This window comes from Spermophilus citellus (genome assembly GCF_964194105.1).
Source record: "Spermophilus citellus genome assembly, chromosome: X".
NCBI classification, from domain to species: Eukaryota; Metazoa; Chordata; class Mammalia; order Rodentia; family Sciuridae; genus Spermophilus; species Spermophilus citellus.
In genome coordinates, this window is record NC_138190.1 from 56,442,906 (window position 1) to 56,465,018 (window position 22,113).

The window sequence follows — 22,113 nt, forward strand, 5'->3', positions numbered from 1 at the left end:
GAGATTTCTGGAGATTCGTAATTTTTGGAAGCTTGGCAACCCCTTTCCATGAAAGTGTTTCTCGCCAGTCACTGCTTAGGGCTACATCAAGAGGAAACAAAACATAGAGATAGAACGTGAAACTACTTTACTGTGTCAAGTTTCAAGAAGCTAGCACAAACCGTCTTGGATTTAGAGTTCCAAATACATTTATCAATATAGGAGAAAACAGAGTGAAACCTAAAAATTCAAACTGTTACTGGAAATGAACGCTTCAACATAGAAGAACGAAATTTGGGGAACCAAGTCGCCTTCGTGTACTGATCATTACCTGAAAGTATCATCCAGTTTGGGTGAAAAAATATTTGTTGAGATTTCTGGAGTTTCGTAATTGTTGGAAGCTTGGCAACCCCTTTCCATGAAAGTGTTTCTCGCCAGTCACTGCTTAGGGCTACATCAAGAGGAAACAAAACATAGAGATAGAACGTGAAACTACTTTACTGTGTCAAGTTTCAAGAAGCTAGCACAAACCGTGTTGGATTTAGAGTTCCAAATACATCTATCAATATAGGAGAAAACAGAGTGAAACCTAAAAATTCAAACTGTTACTGGAAATGAATGCTTCAACATAGAAGAACGAAATTTGGGGAACCAAGTCGCCTTCGTGTACTGATCATTACCTGAAAGTATCATGCAGTTTGGGTGAAAAAATATTTGCTGAGATTTCTGGAGTTTCGTAATTTTTGGAAGCTTGGCAACCCCTTTCCATGAAAGTGTTTCTCGCCAGTCACTGCTTAGGGCTACATCAAGAGGAAACAAAACATAGAGATAGAATGTGAAACTACTTTACTGTGTCAAGTTTCAAGAAGCTAGCACAAACCGTGTTGGATTTAGAGTTCCAAATACATCTATCAATATAGGAGAAAACAGAGTGAAACCTAAAAATTCAAACTGTTACTGGAAATGAACGCTTCAACATAGAAGAACAAAATTTGGGGAACCAAGTCGCCTTCGTGTACTGATCATTACCTGAAAGTATCATCCAGTTTGGGTGAAAATATATTTGCTGAGATTTCTGGAGTTTCGTAATTGTTGGAAGCTTGGCAACCCCTTTCCATGAAAGTGTTTCTCGCCAGTCACTGCTTAGGGCTACATCAAGAGGAAACAAAACATAGAGATAGAACGTGAAACTACTTTACTGTGTCAAGTTTCAAGAAGCTAGCACAAACCGTCTTGGATTTAGAGTTCCAAATACATCTATCAATATAGGGGAAAACAGAGTGAAACCTAAAAATTCAAACTGTTACTGGAAATGAATGCTTCAACATAGAAGAACGAAATTTGGGGAACCAAGTCGCCTTCGTGTACTGATCATTACCTGAAAGTATCATGCAGTTTGGGTGAAAAAATATTTGCTGAGATTTCTGGAGTTTCGTAATTTTTGGAAGCTTGGCAACCCCTTTCCATGAAAGTGTTTCTCGCCAGTCACTGCTTAGGGCTACATCAAGAGGAAACAAAACATAGAGATAGAACGTGAAACTACTTTACTGTGTCAAGTTTCAAGAAGCTAGCACAAACCGTGTTGGATTTAGAGTTCCAAATACATCTATCAATATAGGAGAAAACAGAGTGAAACCTAAAAATTCAAACTGTTACTGGAAATGAATGCGTCAACATAGAAGAACGAAATTTGGGGAACCAAGTCGCCTTCGTGTACTGATCATTACCTGAAAGTATCATCCAGTTTGGGTGAAAATATATTTGCTGAGATTTCTGGAGTTTCGTAATTGTTGGAAGCTTGGCAACCCCTTTCCATGAAAGTGTTTCTCGCCAGTCACTGCTTAGGGCTACATCAAGAGGAAACAAAACATAGAGATAGAACGTGAAACTACTTTACTGTGTCAAGTTTTAAGAAGCTAGCACAAACCGTGTTGGATTTAGAGTTCCAAATACATCTATCAATATAGGAGAAAACAGAGTGAAACCTAAAAATTCAAACTGTTACTGGAAATGAATGCTTCAACATAGAAGAACGAAATTTGGGGAACCAAGTCGCCTTCGTGTACTGATCATTACCTGAAAGTATCATCTAGTTTGGGTGAAAAAATATTTGCTGAGATTTCTGGAGATTCGTAATTTTTGGAAGCTTGGCAACCCCTTTCCATGAAAGTGTTTCTCGCCAGTCACTGCTTAGGGCTACATCAAGAGGAAACAAAACATAGAGATAGAACGTGAAACTACTTTACTGTGTCAAGTTTCAAGAAGCTAGCACAAACCGTCTTGGATTTAGAGTTCCAAATACATTTATCAATATAGGAGAAAACAGAGTGAAACCTAAAAATTCAAACTGTTACTGGAAATGAACGCTTCAACATAGAAGAACGAAATTTGGGGAACCAAGTCGCCTTCGTGTACTGATCATTACCTGAAAGTATCATCCAGTTTGGGTGAAAAAATATTTGTTGAGATTTCTGGAGTTTCGTAATTGTTGGAAGCTTGGCAACCCCTTTCCATGAAAGTGTTTCTCGCCAGTCACTGCTTAGGGCTACATCAAGAGGAAACAAAACATAGAGATAGAACGTGAAACTACTTTACTGTGTCAAGTTTCAAGAAGCTAGCACAAACCGTGTTGGATTTAGAGTTCCAAATACATCTATCAATATAGGAGAAAACAGAGTGAAACCTAAAAATTCAAACTGTTACTGGAAATGAATGCTTCAACATAGAAGAACGAAATTTGGGGAACCAAGTCGCCTTCGTGTACTGATCATTACCTGAAAGTATCATGCAGTTTGGGTGAAAAAATATTTGCTGAGATTTCTGGAGTTTCGTAATTTTTGGAAGCTTGGCAACCCCTTTCCATGAAAGTGTTTCTCGCCAGTCACTGCTTAGGGCTACATCAAGAGGAAACAAAACATAGAGATAGAATGTGAAACTACTTTACTGTGTCAAGTTTCAAGAAGCTAGCACAAACCGTGTTGGATTTAGAGTTCCAAATACATCTATCAATATAGGAGAAAACAGAGTGAAACCTAAAAATTCAAACTGTTACTGGAAATGAACGCTTCAACATAGAAGAACAAAATTTGGGGAACCAAGTCGCCTTCGTGTACTGATCATTACCTGAAAGTATCATCCAGTTTGGGTGAAAATATATTTGCTGAGATTTCTGGAGTTTCGTAATTGTTGGAAGCTTGGCAACCCCTTTCCATGAAAGTGTTTCTCGCCAGTCACTGCTTAGGGCTACATCAAGAGGAAACAAAACATAGAGATAGAACGTGAAACTACTTTACTGTGTCAAGTTTCAAGAAGCTAGCACAAACCGTGTTGGATTTAGAGTTCCAAATACATCTATCAATATAGGAGAAAACAGAGTGAAACCTAAAAATTCAAACTGTTACTGGAAATGAATGCTTCAACATAGAAGAACGAAATTTGGGGAACCAAGTCGCCTTCGTGTACTGATCATTACCTGAAAGTATCATCTAGTTTGGGTGAAAAAATATTTGCTGAGATTTCTGGAGATTCGTAATTTTTGGAAGCTTGGCAACCCCTTTCCATGAAAGTGTTTCTCGCCAGTCACTGCTTAGGGCTACATCAAAAGGAAACAAAACATAGAGATAGAATGTGAAACTACATTACTGTGTCAAGTTTCAAGAAGCTAGCATAAACCGTGTTGGATTTACAGTTCCAAATACATCTATCAATATAGGAGAAAACAGAGTGAAACCTAAAAATTCAAACTGTTACTGGAAATGAACGCTTCAACATAGAAGAACGAAATTTGGGGAACCAAGTCGCCTTAGTGTACTGATCATTAACTGAAAGTATCATCTAGTTTGGGTGAAAAAATATTTGCTGAGATTTCTGGAGATTCGTAATTTTTGGAAGCTTGGCAACCCCTTTCCATGAAAGTGTTTCTCGCCAGTCACTGCTTAGGGCTACATCAAGAGGAAATAAAACATAGAGATAGAATGTGAAACTACTTTACTGTGTCAAGTTTCAAGAAGCTAGCACAAACCGTCTTGGATTTAGAGTTCCAAATACATTTATCAATATAGGAGAAAACAGAGTGAAACCTAAAAATTCAAACTGTTACTGGAAATGAACGCTTCAACATAGAAGAACGAAATTTGGGGAACCAAGTCGCCTTCATGTACTGATCATTACCTGAAAGTATCATGCAGTTTGGGTGAAAAAATATTTGCTGAGATTTCTGGAGTTTCGTAATTTTTGGAAGCTTGGCAACCCCTTTCCATGAAAGTGTTTCTCGCCAGTCACTGCTTAGGGCTACATCAAGAGGAAATAAAACATAGAGATAGAACGTGAAACTACTTTACTGTGTCAAGTTTCAAGAAGCTAGCACAAACCGTGTTGGATTTAGAGTTCCAAATACATCTATCAATATAGGAGAAAACAGAGTGAAACCTAAAAATTCAAACTGTTACTGGAAATGAACGCTTCAACATAGAAGAACGAAATTTGGGGAACCAAGTCGCCTAAGTGTACTGATCATTACCTGAAAGTATCATCTAGTTTGGGTGAAAAAATGTTTGCTGAGATTTCTGGAGATTCGTAATTTTTGGAAGCTTGGCAACCCCTTTCCATGAAAGTGTTTCTCGCCAGTCACTGCTTAGGGCTACATCAAGAGGAAACAAAACATAGAGAAAGAATGTGAAACTACTTTACTGTGTCAAGTTTCAAGAAGCTAGCACAAACCGTGTTGGATTTAGAGTTCCAAATACATCTATCAATATAGGAGAAAACAGAGTGAAACCTAAAAATTCAAACTGTTACTGGAAATGAACGCTTCAACATAGAAGAACGAAATTTGGGGAACCAAGTCGCCTAAGTGTACTGATCATTACCTGAAAGTATCATCTAGTTTGGGTGAAAAAATGTTTGCTGAGATTTCTGGAGATTCGTAATTTTTGGAAGCTTGGCAACCACTTTCCATGAAAGTGTTTCTCGCCAGTCACTGCTTAGGGCTACATCAAGAGGAAACAAAACATAGAGATAGAGTGTGAAACTACTTTACTGTGTCAAGTTTCAAGAAGCTAGCACAAACCGTGTTGGATTTAGAGTTCCAAATACATCTATCAATATAGGAGAAAACAGAGTGAAACCTAAAAATTCAAACTGTTACTGGAAATGAACGCTTCAACATAGAAGAACGAAATTTGGGGAACCAAGTCGCCTTCGTGTACTGATCATTACCTGAAAGTATCATTTAGTTTGGGTGAAAAAATATTTGCTGAGATTTCTGGAGATTCGTAATTTTTGGAAGCTTGGCAACCCCTTTCCATGAAAGTGTTTCTCGCCAGTCAATGCTTAGGGCTACATCAAGAGGAAACAAAACATAGAGATAGAATGTGAAACTACATTACTGTGTCAAGTTTCAAGAAGCTAGCACAAACCGTGTTGGATTTAGAGTTCCAAATACATCTATCAATATAGGAGAAAACAGAGTGAAACCTAAAAATTCAAACTGTTACTGGAAATGAACGCTTCAACATAGAAGAACGAAATTTGGGGAACCAAGTCGCCTTAGTGTACTGATCATTACCTGAAAGTATCATCTAGTTTGGGTGAAAAAATATTTGCTGAGATTTCTGGAGATTCGTAATTTTTGGAAGCTTGGCAACCCCTTTCCATGAAAGTGTTTCTCGCCAGTCACTGCTTAGGGCTACATCAAGAGGAAATAAAACATAGAGATAGAACATGAAACTACTTTACTGTGTCAAGTTTCAAGAAGCTAGCACAAACCGTCTTGGATTTAGAGTTCCAAATACATTTATCAATATAGGAGAAAACAGAGTGAAACCTAAAAATTCAAACTGTTACTGGAAATGAACGCTTCAACATAGAAGAACGAAATTTGGGGAACCAAGTCGCCTTCATGTACTGATCATTACCTGAAAGTATCATGCAGTTTGGGTGAAAAAATATTTGCTGAGATTTCTGGAGTTTCGTAATTTTTGGAAGCTTGGCAACCCCTTTCCATGAAAGTGTTTCTCGCCAGTCACTGCTTAGGGCTACATCAAGAGGAAACAAAACATAGAGATAGAATGTGAAACTACTTTACTGTGTCAAGTTTCAAGAAGCTAGCACAAACCGTGTTGGATTTAGAGTTCCAAATACATCTATCAATATAGGAGAAAACAGAGTGAAACCTAAAAATTCAAACTGTTACTGGAAATGAACGCTTCAACATAGAAGAACGAAATTTGGGGAACCAAGTCGCCTTAGTGTACTGATCATTACCTGAAAGTATCATGCAGTTTGGGTGAAAAAATATTTGCTGAGATTTCTGGAGATTCGTAATTTTTGGAAGCTTGGCAACCCCTTTCCATGAAAGTGTTTCTCGCCAGTCACTGCTTAGGGCTACATCAAGAGGAAACAAAACATAGAGATAGAATGTGAAACTACTTTACTGTGTCAAGTTTCAAGAAGCTAGCACAAACCGTGTTGGATTTAGAGTTCCAAATACATCTATCAATATAGGAGAAAACAGAGTGAAACCTAAAAATTCAAACTGTTACTGGAAATGAACGCTTCAACATAGAAGAACGAAATTTGGGGAACCAAGTCGCCTTCATGTACTGATCATTACCTGAAAGTATCATCCAGTTTGGGTGAAAATATATTTGCTGAGATTTCTGGAGTTTCGTAATTGTTGGAAGCTTGGCAACCCCTTTCCATGAAAGTGTTTCTCGCCAGTCACTGCTTAGGGCTACATCAAGAGGAAACAAAACATAGAGATAGAACGTGAAACTACTTTACTGTGTCAAGTTTCAAGAAGCTAGCACAAACCGTGTTGGATTTAGAGTTCCAAATACATCTATCAATATAGGAGAAAACAGAGTGAAACCTAAAAATTCAAACTGTTACTGGAAATGAATGCTTCAACATAGAAGAACGCAATTTGGGGAACCAAGTCGCCTTCGTGTACTGATCATTACCTGAAAGTATCATCTAGTTTGGGTGAAAAAATATTTGCTGAGATTTCTGGAGATTCGTAATTTTTGGAAGCTTGGCAACCCCTTTCCATGAAAGTGTTTCTCGCCAGTCACTGCTTAGGGCTACATCAAGAGGAAACAAAACATAGAGATAGAACGTGAAACTACTTTACTGTGTCAAGTTTCAAGAAGCTAGGACAAACCGTCTTGGATTTAGAGTTCCAAATACATTTATCAATATAGGAGAAAACAGAGTGAAACCTAAAAATTCAAACTGTTACTGGAAATGAACGCTTCAACATAGAAGAACAAAATTTGGGGAACCAAGTCGCCTAAGTGTACTGATCATTACCTGAAAGTATCATCTAGTTTGGGTGAAAAAATGTTTGCTGAGATTTCTGGAGATTCGTAATTTTTGGAAGCTTGGCAACCCCTTTCCATGAAAGTGTTTCTCGCCAGTCACTGCTTAGGGCTACATCAAGAGGAAACAAAACATAGAGATAGAATGTGAAACTACTTTACTGTGTCAAGTTTCAAGAAGCTAGCACAAACCGTGTTGGATTTAGAGTTCCAAATACATCTATCAATATAGGAGAAAACAGAGTGAAACCTAAAAATTCAAACTGTTACTGGAAATGAATGCTTCAACATAGAAGAACGAAATTTGGGGAACCAAGTCGCCTTCGTGTACTGATCATTACCTGAAAGTATCATCTAGTTTGGGTGAAAAAATATTTGCTGAGATTTCTGGAGATTCGTAATTTTTGGAAGCTTGGCAACCCCTTTCCATGAAAGTGTTTCTCGCCAGTCACTGCTTAGGGCTACATCAAGAGGAAACAAAACATAGAGATAGAATGTGAAACTACATTACTGTGTCAAGTTTCAAGAAGCTAGCACAAACCGTGTTGGATTTAGAGTTCCAAATACATCTATCAATATAGGAGAAAACAGAGTGAAACCTAAAAATTCAAACTGTTACTGGAAATGAACGCTTCAACATAGAAGAACGAAATTTGGGGAACCAAGTCGCCTTAGTGTACTGATCATTACCTGAAAGTATCATCTAGTTTGGGTGAAAAAATATTTGCTGAGATTTCTGGAGATTCGTAATTTTTGGAAGCTTGGCAACCCCTTTCCATGAAAGTGTTTCTCGCCAGTCACTGCTTAGGGCTACATCAAGAGGAAATAAAACATAGAGATAGAACGTGAAACTACTTTACTGTGTCAAGTTTCAAGAAGCTAGCACAAACCGTCTTGGATTTAGAGTTCCAAATACATTTATCAATATAGGAGAAAACAGAGTGAAACCTAAAAATTCAAACTGTTACTGGAAATGAACGCTTCAACATAGAAGAACGAAATTTGGGGAACCAAGTCGCCTTCATGTACTGATCATTACCTGAAAGTATCATGCAGTTTGGGTGAAAAAATATTTGCTGAGATTTCTGGAGTTTCGTAATTTTTGGAAGCTTGGCAACCCCTTTCCATGAAAGTGTTTCTTGCCAGTCACTGCTTAGGGCTACATCAAGAGGAAACAAAACATAGAGATAGAATGTGAAACTACTTTACTGTGTCAAGTTTCAAGAAGCTAGCACAAACCGTGTTGGATTTAGAGTTCCAAATACATCTATCAATATAGGAGAAAACAGAGTGAAACCTAAAAATTCAAACTGTTACTGGAAATTAACGCTTCAACATAGAAGAACGAAATTTGGGGAACCAAGTCGCCTAAGTGTACTGATCATTACCTGAAAGTATCATCTAGTTTGGGTGAAAAAATGTTTGCTGAGATTTCTGGAGATTCGTAATTTTTGGAAGCTTGGCAACCCCTTTCCATGAAAGTGTTTCTCGCCAGTCACTGCTTAGGGCTACATCAAGAGGAAACAAAACATAGATATAGAATGTGAAACTACATTACTGTGTCAAGTTTCAAGAAGCTAGCACAAACCGTGTTGGATTTAGAGTTCCAAATACACCTATCAATATAGGAGAAAACAGAGTGAAACCTAAAAATTCAAACTGTTACTGGAAATGAACGCTTCAACATAGAAGAACGAAATTTGGGGAACCAAGTCGCCTTAGTGTACTGATCATTACCTGAAAGTATCATCTAATTTGGGTGAAAAAATATTTGCTGAGATTTCTGGAGATTCGTAATTTTTGGAAGCTTGGCAACCCCTTTCCATGAAAGTGTTTCTCGCCAGTCACTGCTTAGGGCTACATCAAGAGGAAACAAAACATAGAGATAGAACGTGAAACTACTTTACTGTGTCAAGTTTCAAGAAGCTAGCACAAACCGTCTTGGATTTAGAGTTCCAAATACATTTATCAATATAGGAGAAAACAGAGTGAAACCTAAAAATTCAAACTGTTACTGGAAATGAACGCTTCAACATAGAAGAACGAAATTTGGGGAACCAAGTCGCCTTCGTGTACTGATCATTACCTGAAAGTATCATGCAGTTTGGGTGAAAAAATATTTGCTGAGATTTCTGGAGTTTCGTAATTTTTGGAAGCTTGGCAACCCCTTTCCATGAAAGTGTTTCTCGCCAGTCACTGCTTAGGGCTACATCAAGAGGAAACAAAACATAGAGATAGAATGTGAAACTACTTTACTGTGTCAAGTTTCAAGAAGCTAGCACAAACCGTGTTGGATTTAGAGTTCCAAATACATCTATCAATATAGGAGAAAACAGAGTGAAACCTAAAAATTCAAACTGTTACTGGAAATGAACGCTTCAACATAGAAGAACGAAATTTGGGGAACCAAGTCGCCTTCGTGTACTGATCATTACCTGAAAGTATCATCCAGTTTGGGTGAAAAAATATTTGCTGAGATTTCTGGAGTTTCGTAATTGTTGGAAGCTTGGCAACCCCTTTCCATGAAAGTGTTTCTCGCCAGTCACTGCTTAGGGCTACATCAAGAGGAAACAAAACGTAGAGATAGAACGTGAAACTACTTTACTGTGTCAAGTTTCAAGAAGCTAGCACAAACCGTGTTGGATTTAGAGTTCCAAATACATCTATCAATATAGGAGAAAACAGAGTGAAACCTAAAAATTCAAACTGTTACTGGAAATGAATGCTTCAACATAGAAGAACGAAATTTGGGGAACCAAGTCGCCTTCGTGTACTGATCATTACCTGAAAGTATCATCTAGTTTGGGTGAAAAAATATTTGCTGAGATTTCTGGAGATTCGTAATTTTTGGAAGCTTGGCAACCCCTTTCCATGAAAGTGTTTCTCGCCAGTCACTGCTTAGGGCTACATCAACAGGAAACAAAACATAGAGATAGAATGTGAAACTACATTACTGTGTCAAGTTTCAAGAAGCTAGCACAAACCGTGTTGGATTTAGAGTTCCAAATACATCTATCAATATAGGAGAAAACAGAGTGAAACCTAAAAATTCAAACTGTTACTGGAAATGAACGCTTCAACATAGAAGAACGAAATTTGGGGAACCAAGTCGCCTAAGTGTACTGATCATTACCTGAAAGTATCATCTAGTTTGGGTGAAAAAATGTTTGCTGAGATTTCTGGAGATTCGTAATTTTTGGAAGCTTGGCAACCCCTTTCCATGAAAGTGTTTCTCGCCAGTCACTGCTTAGGGCTACATCAAGAGGAAACAAAACATAGAGATAGAATGTGAAACTACATTACTGTGTCAAGTTTCAAGAAGCTAGCACAAACCGTGTTGGATTTAGAGTTCCAAATACATCTATCAATATAGGAGAAAACAGAGTGAAACCTAAAAATTCAAACTGTTACTGGAAATGAACGCTTCAACATAGAAGATCGAAATTTGGGGAACCAAGTCGCCTTAGTGTACTGATCATTACCTGAAAGTATCATCTAATTTGGGTGAAAAAATATATGCTGAGATTTCTGGAGATTCGTAATTTTTGGAAGCTTGGCAACCCCTTTCCATGAAAGTGTTTCTCGCCAGTCACTGCTTAGGGCTACATCAAGAGGAAACAAAACATAGAGATAGAACGTGAAACTACTTTACTGTGTCAAGTTTCAAGAAGCTAGCACAAACCGTCTTGGATTTAGAGTTCCAAATACATTTATCAATATAGGAGAAAACAGAGTGAAACCTAAAAATTCAAACTGTTACTGGAAATGAACGCTTCAACATAGAAGAACGAAATTTGGGGAACCAAGTCGCATTCGTGTACTGATCATTACCTGAAAGTATCATGCAGTTTGGGTGAAAAAATATTTGCTGAGATTTCTGGAGTTTCGTAATTTTTGGAAGCTTGGCAACCCCTTTCCATGAAAGTGTTTCTCGCCAGTCACTGCTTAGGGCTACATCAAGAGGAAACAAAACATAGAGATAGAATGTGAAACTACTTTACTGTGTCAAGTTTCAAGAAGCTAGCACAAACCGTGTTGGATTTAGAGTTCCAAATACATCTATCAATATAGGAGAAAACAGAGTGAAACCTAAAAATTCAAACTGTTACTGGAAATGAACGCTTCAACATAGAAGAACGAAATTTGGGGAACCAAGTCGCCTTCGTGTACTGATCATTACCTGAAAGTATCATCCAGTTTGGGTGAAAAAATATTTGCTGAGATTTCTGGAGTTTCGTAATTGTTGGAAGCTTGGCAACCCCTTTCCATGAAAGTGTTTCTCGCCAGTCACTGCTTAGGGCTACATCAAGAGGAAACAAAACGTAGAGATAGAACGTGAAACTACTTTACTGTGTCAAGTTTCAAGAAGCTAGCACAAACCGTGTTGGATTTAGAGTTCCAAATACATCTATCAATATAGGAGAAAACAGAGTGAAACCTAAAAATTCAAACTGTTACTGGAAATGAATGCTTCAACATAGAAGAACGAAATTTGGGGAACCAAGTCGCCTTCGTGTACTGATCATTACCTGAAAGTATCATCTAGTTTGGGTGAAAAAATATTTGCTGAGATTTCTGGAGATTCGTAATTTTTGGAAGCTTGGCAACCCCTTTCCATGAAAGTGTTTCTCGCCAGTCACTGCTTAGGGCTACATCAAGAGGAAACAAAACATAGAGATAGAACGTGAAACTACTTTACTGTGTCAAGTTTCAAGAAGCTAGCACAAACCGTCTTGGATTTAGAGTTCCAAATACATTTATCAATATAGGAGAAAACAGAGTGAAACCTAAAAATTCAAACTGTTACTGGAAATGAACGCTTCAACATAGAAGAACGAAATTTGGGGAACCAAGTCGCCTTCGTGTACTGATCATTACCTGAAAGTATCATGCAGTTTGGGTGAAAAAATATTTGCTGAGATTTCTGGAGATTCGTAATTTTTGGAAGCTTGGCAACCCCTTTCCATGAAAGTGTTTCTCGCCAGTCACTGCTTAGGGCTACATCAAGAGGAAACAAAACATAGAGATAGAACGTGAAACTACTTTACTGTGTCAAGTTTCAAGAAGCTAGCACAAACCGTCTTGGATTTAGAGTTCCAAATACATCTATCAATATAGGAGAAAACAGAGTGAAACCTAAAAATTCAAACTGTTACTGGAAATTAACGCTTCAACATAGAAGAACGAAATTTGGGGAACCAAGTCGCCTTAGTGTACTGATCATTACCTGAAAGTATCATCTAGTTTGGGTGAAAAAATATTTGCTGAGATTTCTGGAGATTCGTAATTTTTGGAAGCTTGGCAACCCCTTTCCATGAAAGTGTTTCTCGCCAGTCACTGCTTAGGGCTACATCAAGAGGAAATAAAACATAGAGATAGAACGTGAAACTACTTTACTGTGTCAAGTTTCAAGAAGCTAACACAAACCGTCTTGGATTTAGAGTTCCAAATACATGTATCAATATAGGAGAAAACAGAGTGAAACCTAAAAATTCAAACTGTTACTGGAAATGAACGCTTCAACATAGAAGAACGAAATTTGGGGAACAAAGTCGCCTTCATGTACTGATCATTACCTGAAAGTATCATGCAGTTTGGGTGAAAAAATATTTGCTGAGATTTCTGGAGTTTCGTAATTTTTGGAAGCTTGGCAACCCCTTTCCATGAAAGTGTTTCTCGCCAGTCACTGCTTAGGGCTACATCAAGAGGAAACAAAACATAGAGATAGAATGTGAAACTACTTTACTGTGTCAAGTTTCAAGAAGCTAGCACAAACCGTGTTGGATTTAGAGTTCCAAATACATCTATCAATATAGGAGAAAACAGAGTGAAACCTAAAAATTCAAACTGTTACTGGAAATGAACGCTTCAACATAGAAGAACGAAATTTGGGGAACCAAGTCGCCTTAGTGTACTGATCATTACCTGAAAGTATCATGCAGTTTGGGTGAAAAAATATTTGCTGAGATTTCTGGAGATTCGTAATTTTTGGAAGCTTGGCAACCCCTTTCCATGAAAGTGTTTCTCGCCAGTCACTGCTTAGGGCTACATCAAGAGGAAATAAAACATAGAGATAGAAACGTGAAACTACTTTACTGTGTCAAGTTTCAAGAAGCTAGCACAAACCGTCTTTGATTTAGAGTTCCAAATACATTTATCAATATAGGAGAAAACAGAGTGAAACCTAAAAATTCAAACTGTTACTGGAAATGAATGCTTCAACATAGAAGAACGAAATTTGGGGAACCAAGTCGCCTTCGTGTACTGATCATTACCTGAAAGTATCATGCAGTTTGGGTGAAAAAATATTTGCTGAGATTTCTGGAGTTTCGTAATTTTTGGAAGCTTGGCAACCCCTTTCCATGAAAGTGTTTCTCGCCAGTCACTGCTTAGGGCTACATCAAGAGGAAACAAAACATAGAGATAGAATGTGAAACTACTTTACTGTGTCAAGTTTCAAGAAGCTAGCACAAACCGTGTTGGATTTAGAGTTCCAAATACATCTATCAATATAGGAGAAAACAGAGTGAAACCTAAAAATTCAAACTGTTACTGGAAATGAACGCTTCAACATAGAAGAACGAAATTTGGGGAACCAAGTCGCCTTCGTGTACTGATCATTACCTGAAAGTATCATCCAGTTTGGGTGAAAATATATTTGCTGAGATTTCTGGAGTTTCGTAATTGTTGGAAGCTTGGCAACCCCTTTCCATGAAAGTGTTTCTCGCCAGTCACTGCTTAGGGCTACATCAAGAGGAAACAAAACATAGAGATAGAACGTGAAACTACTTTACTGTGTCAAGTTTCAAGAAGCTAGCACAAACCGTCTTGGATTTAGAGTTCCAAATACATTTATCAATATAGGAGAAAACAGAGTGAAACCTAAAAATTCAAACTGTTACTGGAAATGAACGCTTCAACATAGAAGAACGAAATTTGGGGAACCAAGTCGCCTTCGTGTACTGATCATTACCTGAAAGTATCATGCAGTTTGGGTGAAAAAATATTTGCTGAGATTTCTGGAGTTTCGTAATATTTGGAAGCTTGGCAACCCCTTTCCATGAAAGTGTTTCTCGCCAGTCACTGCTTAGGGCTACATCAAGAGGAAACAAAACATAGAGATAGAACGTGAAACTACTTTACTGTGTCAAGTTTCAAGAAGCTAGCACAAACCGTGTTGGATTTAGAGTTCCAAATACATCTATCAATATAGGAGAAAACAGAGTGAAACCTAAAAATTCAAACTGTTACTGGAAATGAACGCTTCAACATAGAAGAACGAAATTTGGGGAACCAAGTCGCCTTCGTGTACTGATCATTACCTGAAAGTATCATCCAGTTTGGGTGAAAAAATATTTGCTGAGATTTCTGGAGTTTCCTAATTGTTGGAAGCTTGGCAACCCCTTTCCATGAAAGTGTTTCTCGCCAGTCACTGCTTAGGGCTACATCAAGAGGAAACAAAACATAGAGATAGAACGTGAAACTACTTTACTGTGTCAAGTTTCAAGAAGCTAGCACAAACCGTGTTGGATTTAGAGTTCCAAATACATCTATCAATATAGGAGAAAACAGAGTGAAACCTAAAAATTCAAACTGTTACTGGAAATGAATGCTTCAACATAGAAGAACGAAATTTGGGGAACCAAGTCGCCTTCGTGTACTGATCATTACCTGAAAGTATCATGCAGTTTGGGTGAAAAAATATTTGCTGAGATTTCTGGAGTTTCGTAATTTTTGGAAGCTTGGCAACCCCTTTCCATGAAAGTGTTTCTCGCCAGTCACTGCTTAGGGCTACATCAAGAGGAAACAAAACATAGAGATAGAATGTGAAACTACTTTACTGTGTCAAGTTTCAAGAAGCTAGCACAAACCGTGTTGGATTTAGAGTTCCAAATACATCTATCAATATAGGAGAAAACAGAGTGAAACCTAAAAATTCAAACTGTTACTGGAAATGAACGCTTCAACATAGAAGAACGAAATTTGGGGAACCAAGTCGCCTTCGTGTACTGATCATTACCTGAAAGTATCATCCAGTTTGGGTGAAAATATATTTGCTGAGATTTCTGGAGTTTCGTAATTGTTGGAAGCTTGGCAACCCCTTTCCATGAAAGTGTTTCTCGCCAGTCACTGCTTAGGGCTACATCAAGAGGAAACAAAACATAGAGATAGAACGTGAAACTACTTTACTGTGTCAAGTTTCAAGAAGCTAGCACAAACCGTATTGGATTTAGAGTTCCAAATACATCTATCAATATAGGAGAAAACAGAGTGAAACCTAAAAATTCAAACTGTTACTGGAAATGAACGCTTCAACATAGAAGAACGAAATTTGGGGAACCAAGTCGCCTTCGTGTACTGATCATTACCTGAAAGTATCATGCAGTTTGGGTGAAAAAATATTTGCTGAGATTTCTGGAGTTTCGTAATATTTGGAATCTTGGCAACCCCTTTCCATGAAAGTGTTTCTCGCCAGTCACTGCTTAGGGCTACATCAAGAGGAAACAAAACATAGAGATAGAACGTGAAACTACTTTACTGTGTCAAGTTTCAAGAAGCTAGCACAAACCGTGTTGGATTTAGAGTTCCAAATACATCTATCAATATAGGAGAAAACAGAGTGAAACCTAAAAATTCAAACTGTTACTGGAAATGAACGCTTCAACATAGAAGAACGAAATTTGGGGAACCAAGTCGCCTTCGTGTACTGATCATTACCTGAAAGTATCATCCAGTTTGGGTGAAAAAATATTTGCTGAGATTTCTGGAGTTTCGTAATTGTTGGAAGCTTGGCAACCCCTTTCCATGAAAGTGTTTCTCGCCAGTCACTGCTTAGGGCTACATCAAGAGGAAACAAAACATAGAGATAGAACGTGAAACTACTTTACTGTGTCAAGTTTCAAGAAGCTAGCACAAACCGTGTTGGATTTAGAGTTCCAAATACATCTATCAATATAGGAGAAAACAGAGTGAAACCTAAAAATTCAAACTGTTACTGGAAATGAATGCTTCAACATAGAAGAACGAAATTTGGGGAACCAAGTCGCCTTCGTGTACTGATCATTACCTGAAAGTATCATGCAGTTTGGGTGAAAAAATATTTGCTGAGATTTCTGGAGTTTCGTAATTTTTGGAAGCTTGGCAACCCCTTTCCATGAAAGTGTTTCTCGCCAGTCACTGCTTAGGGCTACATCAAGAGGAAACAAAACATAGAGATAGAACGTGAAACTACTTTACTGTGTCAAGTTTCAAGAAGCTAGCACAAACCTTCTTGGATTTAGAGTTCCAAATACATTTATCAATATAGGAGAGAACAGAGTGAAACCTAAAAATTCAAACTGTTACTGGAAATGAACGCTTCAACATAGAAGAACGAAATTTGGGGAACCAAGTCGCCTTAGTGTACTGATCATTACCTGAAAGTATCATCTAGTTTGGTCGAAAAAATATTTGCTGAGATTTCTGGAGATTCGTAATTTTTGGAAGCTTGGCAACCCCTTTCCATGAAAGTGTTTCTCGCCAGTCACTGCTTAGGGCTACATCAAGAGGAAATAAAACATAGAGATAGAACGTGAAACTACTTTACTGTGTCAAGTTTCAAGAAGCTAGCACAAACCGTCTTGGATTTAGAGTTCCAAATACATTTATCAATATAGGAGAAAACAGAGTGAAACCTAAAAATTCAAACTGTTACTGGAAATGAACGCTTCAACATAGAAGAACGAAATTTGGGGAACCAAGTCGCCTTCGTGTACTGATCATTACCTGAAAGTATCATGCAGTTTGGGTGAAAAAATATTTGCTGAGATTTCTGGAGTTTCGTAATTTTTGGAAGCTTGGCAACCCCTTTCCATGAAAGTGTTTCTCGCCAGTCACTGCTTAGGGCTACATCAAGAGGAAACAAAACATAGAGATAGAATGTGAAACTACTTTACTGTGTCAAGTTTCAAGAAGCTAGCACAAACCGTCTTGGATTTAGAGTTCCAAATACATCTATCAATATAGGAGAAAACAGAGAGAAACCTAAAAATTCAAACTGTTACTGGAAATGAACGCTTCAACATAGAAGAACGCAATTTGGGGAACCAAGTCGCCTTCGTGTACTGATCATTACCTGAAAGTATCATGCAGTTTGGGTGAAAACATATTTGCTGAGATTTCTGGAGTTTCGTAATTGTTGGAAGCTTGGCAACCCCTTTCCATGAAAGTGTTTCTCGCCAGTGACTGCTTAGGGCTACATCAAGAGGAAACAAAACATAGAGATAGAATGTGAAACTACTTTACTGTGTCAAGTTTCAAGAAGCTAGCACAAACCGTGTTGGATTTAGAGTTCCAAATACATCTATCAATATAGGAGAAAACAGAGTGAAACCTAAAAATTCAAACTGTTACTGGAAATGAACGCTTCAACATAGAAGAACGAAATTTGGGGAACCAAGTCGCCTTCGTGTACTGATCATTACCTGAAAGTATCATCTAGTTTGGGTGAAAAAATATTTGCTGAGATTTCTGGAGATTCGTAATTTTTGGAAGCTTGGCAACCCCTTTCCATGAAAGTGTTTCTCGCCAGTCACTGCTTAGGGCTACATCAAGAGGAAACAAAACATAGAGATAGAACGTGAAACTACTTTACTGTGTCAAGTTTCAAGAAGCTAGCACAAACCGTCTTGGATTTAGAGATCCAAATACATTTATCAATATAGGAGAAAACAGAGTGAAACCTAAAAATTCAAACTGTTACTGGAAATGAACGCTTCAACATAGAAGAACGAAATTTGGGGAACCAAGTCGCCTTCGTGTACTGATCATTACCTGAAAGTATCATGCAGTTTGGGTGAAAAAATATTTGCTGAGATTTCTGGAGTTTCGTAATTTTTGGAAGCTTGGCAACCTCTTTCCATGAAAGTGTTTCTCGCCAGTCACTGCTTAGGGCTACATCAAGAGGAAACAAAACATAGAGATAGAATGTGAAACTACTTTACTGTGTCAAGTTTCAAGAAGCTAGCACAAACCGTGTTGGATTTAGAGTTCCAAATACATCTATCAATATAGGAGAAAACAGAGTGAAACCTAAAAATTCAAACTGTTACTGGAAATGAACGCTTCAACATAGAAGAACGAAATTTGGGGAACCAAGTCGCCTTAGTGTACTGATCATTACCTGAAAGTATCATCTAGTTTGGGTGAAAAAATATTTGCTGAGATTTCTGGAGATTCGTAATTTTTGGAAGCTTGGCAACCCCTTTCCATGAAAATGTTTCTCGCCAGTCACTGCTTAGGGCTACATCAAGAGGAAACAAAACATAGAGATAGAATGTGAAACTACATTACTGTGTCAAGTTTCAAGAAGCTAGCACAAACCGTGTTGGATTTAGAGTTCCAAATAAATCTATCAATATAGGAGAAAACAGAGTGAAACCTAAAAATTCAAACTGTTACTGGAAATGAACGCTTCAACATAGAAGAACGAAATTTGGGGAACCAAGTCGCCTTAGTGTACTGATCATTACCTGAAAGTATCATCTAGTTTGGGTGAAAAAATATTTGCTGAGATTTCTGGAGATTCGTAATTTTTGGAAGCTTGGCAACCCCTTTCCATGAAAGTGTTTCTCGCCAGTCACTGCTTAGGGCTACATCAAGAGGAAATAAAACATAGAGATAGAACGTGAAACTACTTTACTGTGTCAAGTTTCAAGAAGCTAGCACAAACCGTGTTGGATTTAGAGTTCCAAATAAATCTATCAATATAGGAGAAAACAGAGTGAAACCTAAAAATTCAAACTGTTACTGGAAATGAACGCTTCAACATAGAAGAACGAAATTTGGGGAACCAAGTCGCCTTAGTGTACTGATCATTACCTGAAAGTATCATCTAGTTTGGGTGAAAAAATATTTGCTGAGATTTCTGGAGTTTCGTAATTTTTGGAAGCTTGGCAACCCCTTTCCATGAAAGTGTTTCTCGCCAGTCACTGCTTAGGGCTACATCAAGAGGAAATAAAACATAGAGATAGAACGTGAAACTACATTACTGTGTCAAGTTTCAAGAAGCTAGCACAAACCGTGTTGGATTTAGAGTTCCAAATACATTTATCAATATAGGAGAAAACAGAGTGGAACCTAAAAATTCAAACTGTTACTGGAAATGAACGCTTCAACATAGAAGAACAAAATTTGGGGAACCAAGTCGCCTTCGTGTACTGATCATTACCTGAAAGTATCATGCAGTTTGGGTGAAAACATATTTGCTGAGATTTCTGGAGTTTCGTAATTTTTGGAAGCTTGGCAACCCCTTTCCATGAAAGTGTTTCTCGCCAGTGACTGCTTAGGGCTACATCAAGAGGAAACAAAACATAGAGATAGAATGTGAAACTACTTTACTGTGTCAAGTTTCAAGAAGCTAGCACAAACCGTGTTGGATTTAGAGTTCCAAATACATCTATCAATATAGGAGAAAACAGAGTGAAACCTAAAAATTCAAACTGTTACTGGAAATGAACGCTTCAACATAGAAGAACGAAATTTGGGGAACCAAGTCGCCTTAGTGTACTGATCATTACCTGAAAGTATCATCTAGTTTGGGTGAAAAAATATTTGCTGAGATTTCTGGAGATTCGTAATTTTTGGAAGCTTGGCAACCCCTTTCCATGAAAGTGTTTCTCGCCAGTCACTGCTTAGGGCTACATCAAGAGGAAACAAAACATAGAGATAGAACGTGAAACTACTTTACTGTGTCAAGTTTCAAGAAGCTAGCACAAACCGTCTTGGATTTAGAGTTCCAAATACATTTATCAATATAGGAGAAAACAGAGTGAAACCTAAAAATTCAAACTGTTACTGGAAATGAACGCGTCAACATAGAAGAACGAAATTTGGGGAACCAAGTCGCCTTAGTGTACTGATCATTACCTGAAAGTATCATGCAGTTTGGGTGAAAAAATATTTGCTGAGATTTCTGGAGTTTCGTAATTTTTGGAAACTTGGCAACCTCTTTCCATGAAAGTGTTTCTCGCCAGTCACTGCTTAGGGCTACATCAAGAGGAAACAAAACATAGAGATAGAATGTGAAACTACTTTACTGTGTCAAGTTTCAAGAAGCTAGCACAAACCGTGTTGGATTTAGAGTTCCAAATACATCTATCAATATAGGAGAAAACAGAGTGAAACCTAAAAATTCAAACTGTTACTGGAAATGAACGCTTCAACATAGAAGAACAAAATTTGGGGAACCAAGTCGCCTTCGTGTACTGATCATTACCTGAAAGTATCATGCAGTTTGGGTGAAAAAATATTTGCTGAGATTTCTGGAGTTTCGTAATTTTTGGAAGCTTGGCAACCCCTTTCCAAGAAAGTGTTTCTCGCCAGTCACTGCTTAGGGCTACATCAAGAGGAAACAAAACATAGAGATAGAATGTGAAACTACTTTACTGTGTCAAGTTTCAAGAAGCTAGCACAAACCGTCTTGGATTTAGAGTTCCAAATACATCTATCAATATAGGAGAAAACAGAGTGAAACCTAAAAATTCAAACTGTTACTGGAAATGAACGCTTCAACATAGAAGAACGAAATTTGGGGAACCAAGTCGCCTTAGTGTACTGATCATTACCTGAAAGTATCATCTAGTTTGGGTGAAAAAATATTTGCTGAGATTTCTGGAGATTCGTAATTTTTGGAAGCTTGGCAACCCCTTTCCATGAAAGTGTTTCTCGCCAGTCACTGCTTAGGGCTACATCAAGAGGAAACAAAACATAGAGATAGAACGTGAAACTACTTTACTGTGTCAAGTTTCAAGAAGCTAGCACAAACCGTCTTGGATTTAGAGTTCCAAATACATTTATCAATATAGGAGAAAACAGAGTGAAACCTAAAAATTCAAACTGTTACTGGAAATGAACGCTTCAACATAGAAGAACGAAATTTGGGGAAACAAGTCGCCTTCTTGTACTGATCATTACCTGAAAGTATCATGCAGTTTGGGTGAAAAAATATTTGCTGAGATTTCTGGAGATTCGTAATTTTTGGAAGCTTGGCAACCCCTTTCCATGAAAGTGTTTCTCGCCAGTCACTGCTTAGGGCTACATCAAGAGGAAACAAAACATAGAGATAGAACGTGAAACTACTTTACTGTGTCAAGTTTCAAGAAGCTAGCACAAACCGTGTTGGATTTAGAGTTCCAAATACATCTATCAATATAGGAGAAAACAGAGTGAAACCTAAAAATTCAAACTGTTACTGGAAATGAACGCTTCAACATAGAAGAACGAAATTTGGGGAACCAAGTCGCCTTAGTGTACTGATCATTACCTGAAAGTATCATCTAGTTTGGGTGAAAAAATATTTGCTGAGATTTCTGGAGATTCGTAATTTTTGGAAGCTTGGCAACCCCTTTCCATGAAAATGTTTCTCGCCAGTCACTGCTTAGGGCTACATCAAGAGGAAACAAAACATAGAGATAGAATGTGAAACTACATTACTGTGTCAAGTTTCAAGAAGCTAGCACAAACCGTGTTGGATTTAGAGTTCCAAATAAATCTATCAATATAGGAGAAACAGAGTGAAACCTAAAAATTCAAACTGTTACTGGAAATGAACGCTTCAACATAGAAGAACGAAATTTGGGGAACCAAGTCGCCTTAGTGTACTGATCATTACCTGAAAGTATCATCTAGTTTGGGTGAAAAAATATTTGCTGAGATTTCTGGAGATTCGTAATTTTTGGAAGCTTGGCAACCCCTTTCCATGAAAGTGTTTCTCGCCAGTCACTGCTTAGGGCTACATCAAGAGGAAATAAAACATAGAGATAGAACGTGAAACTAC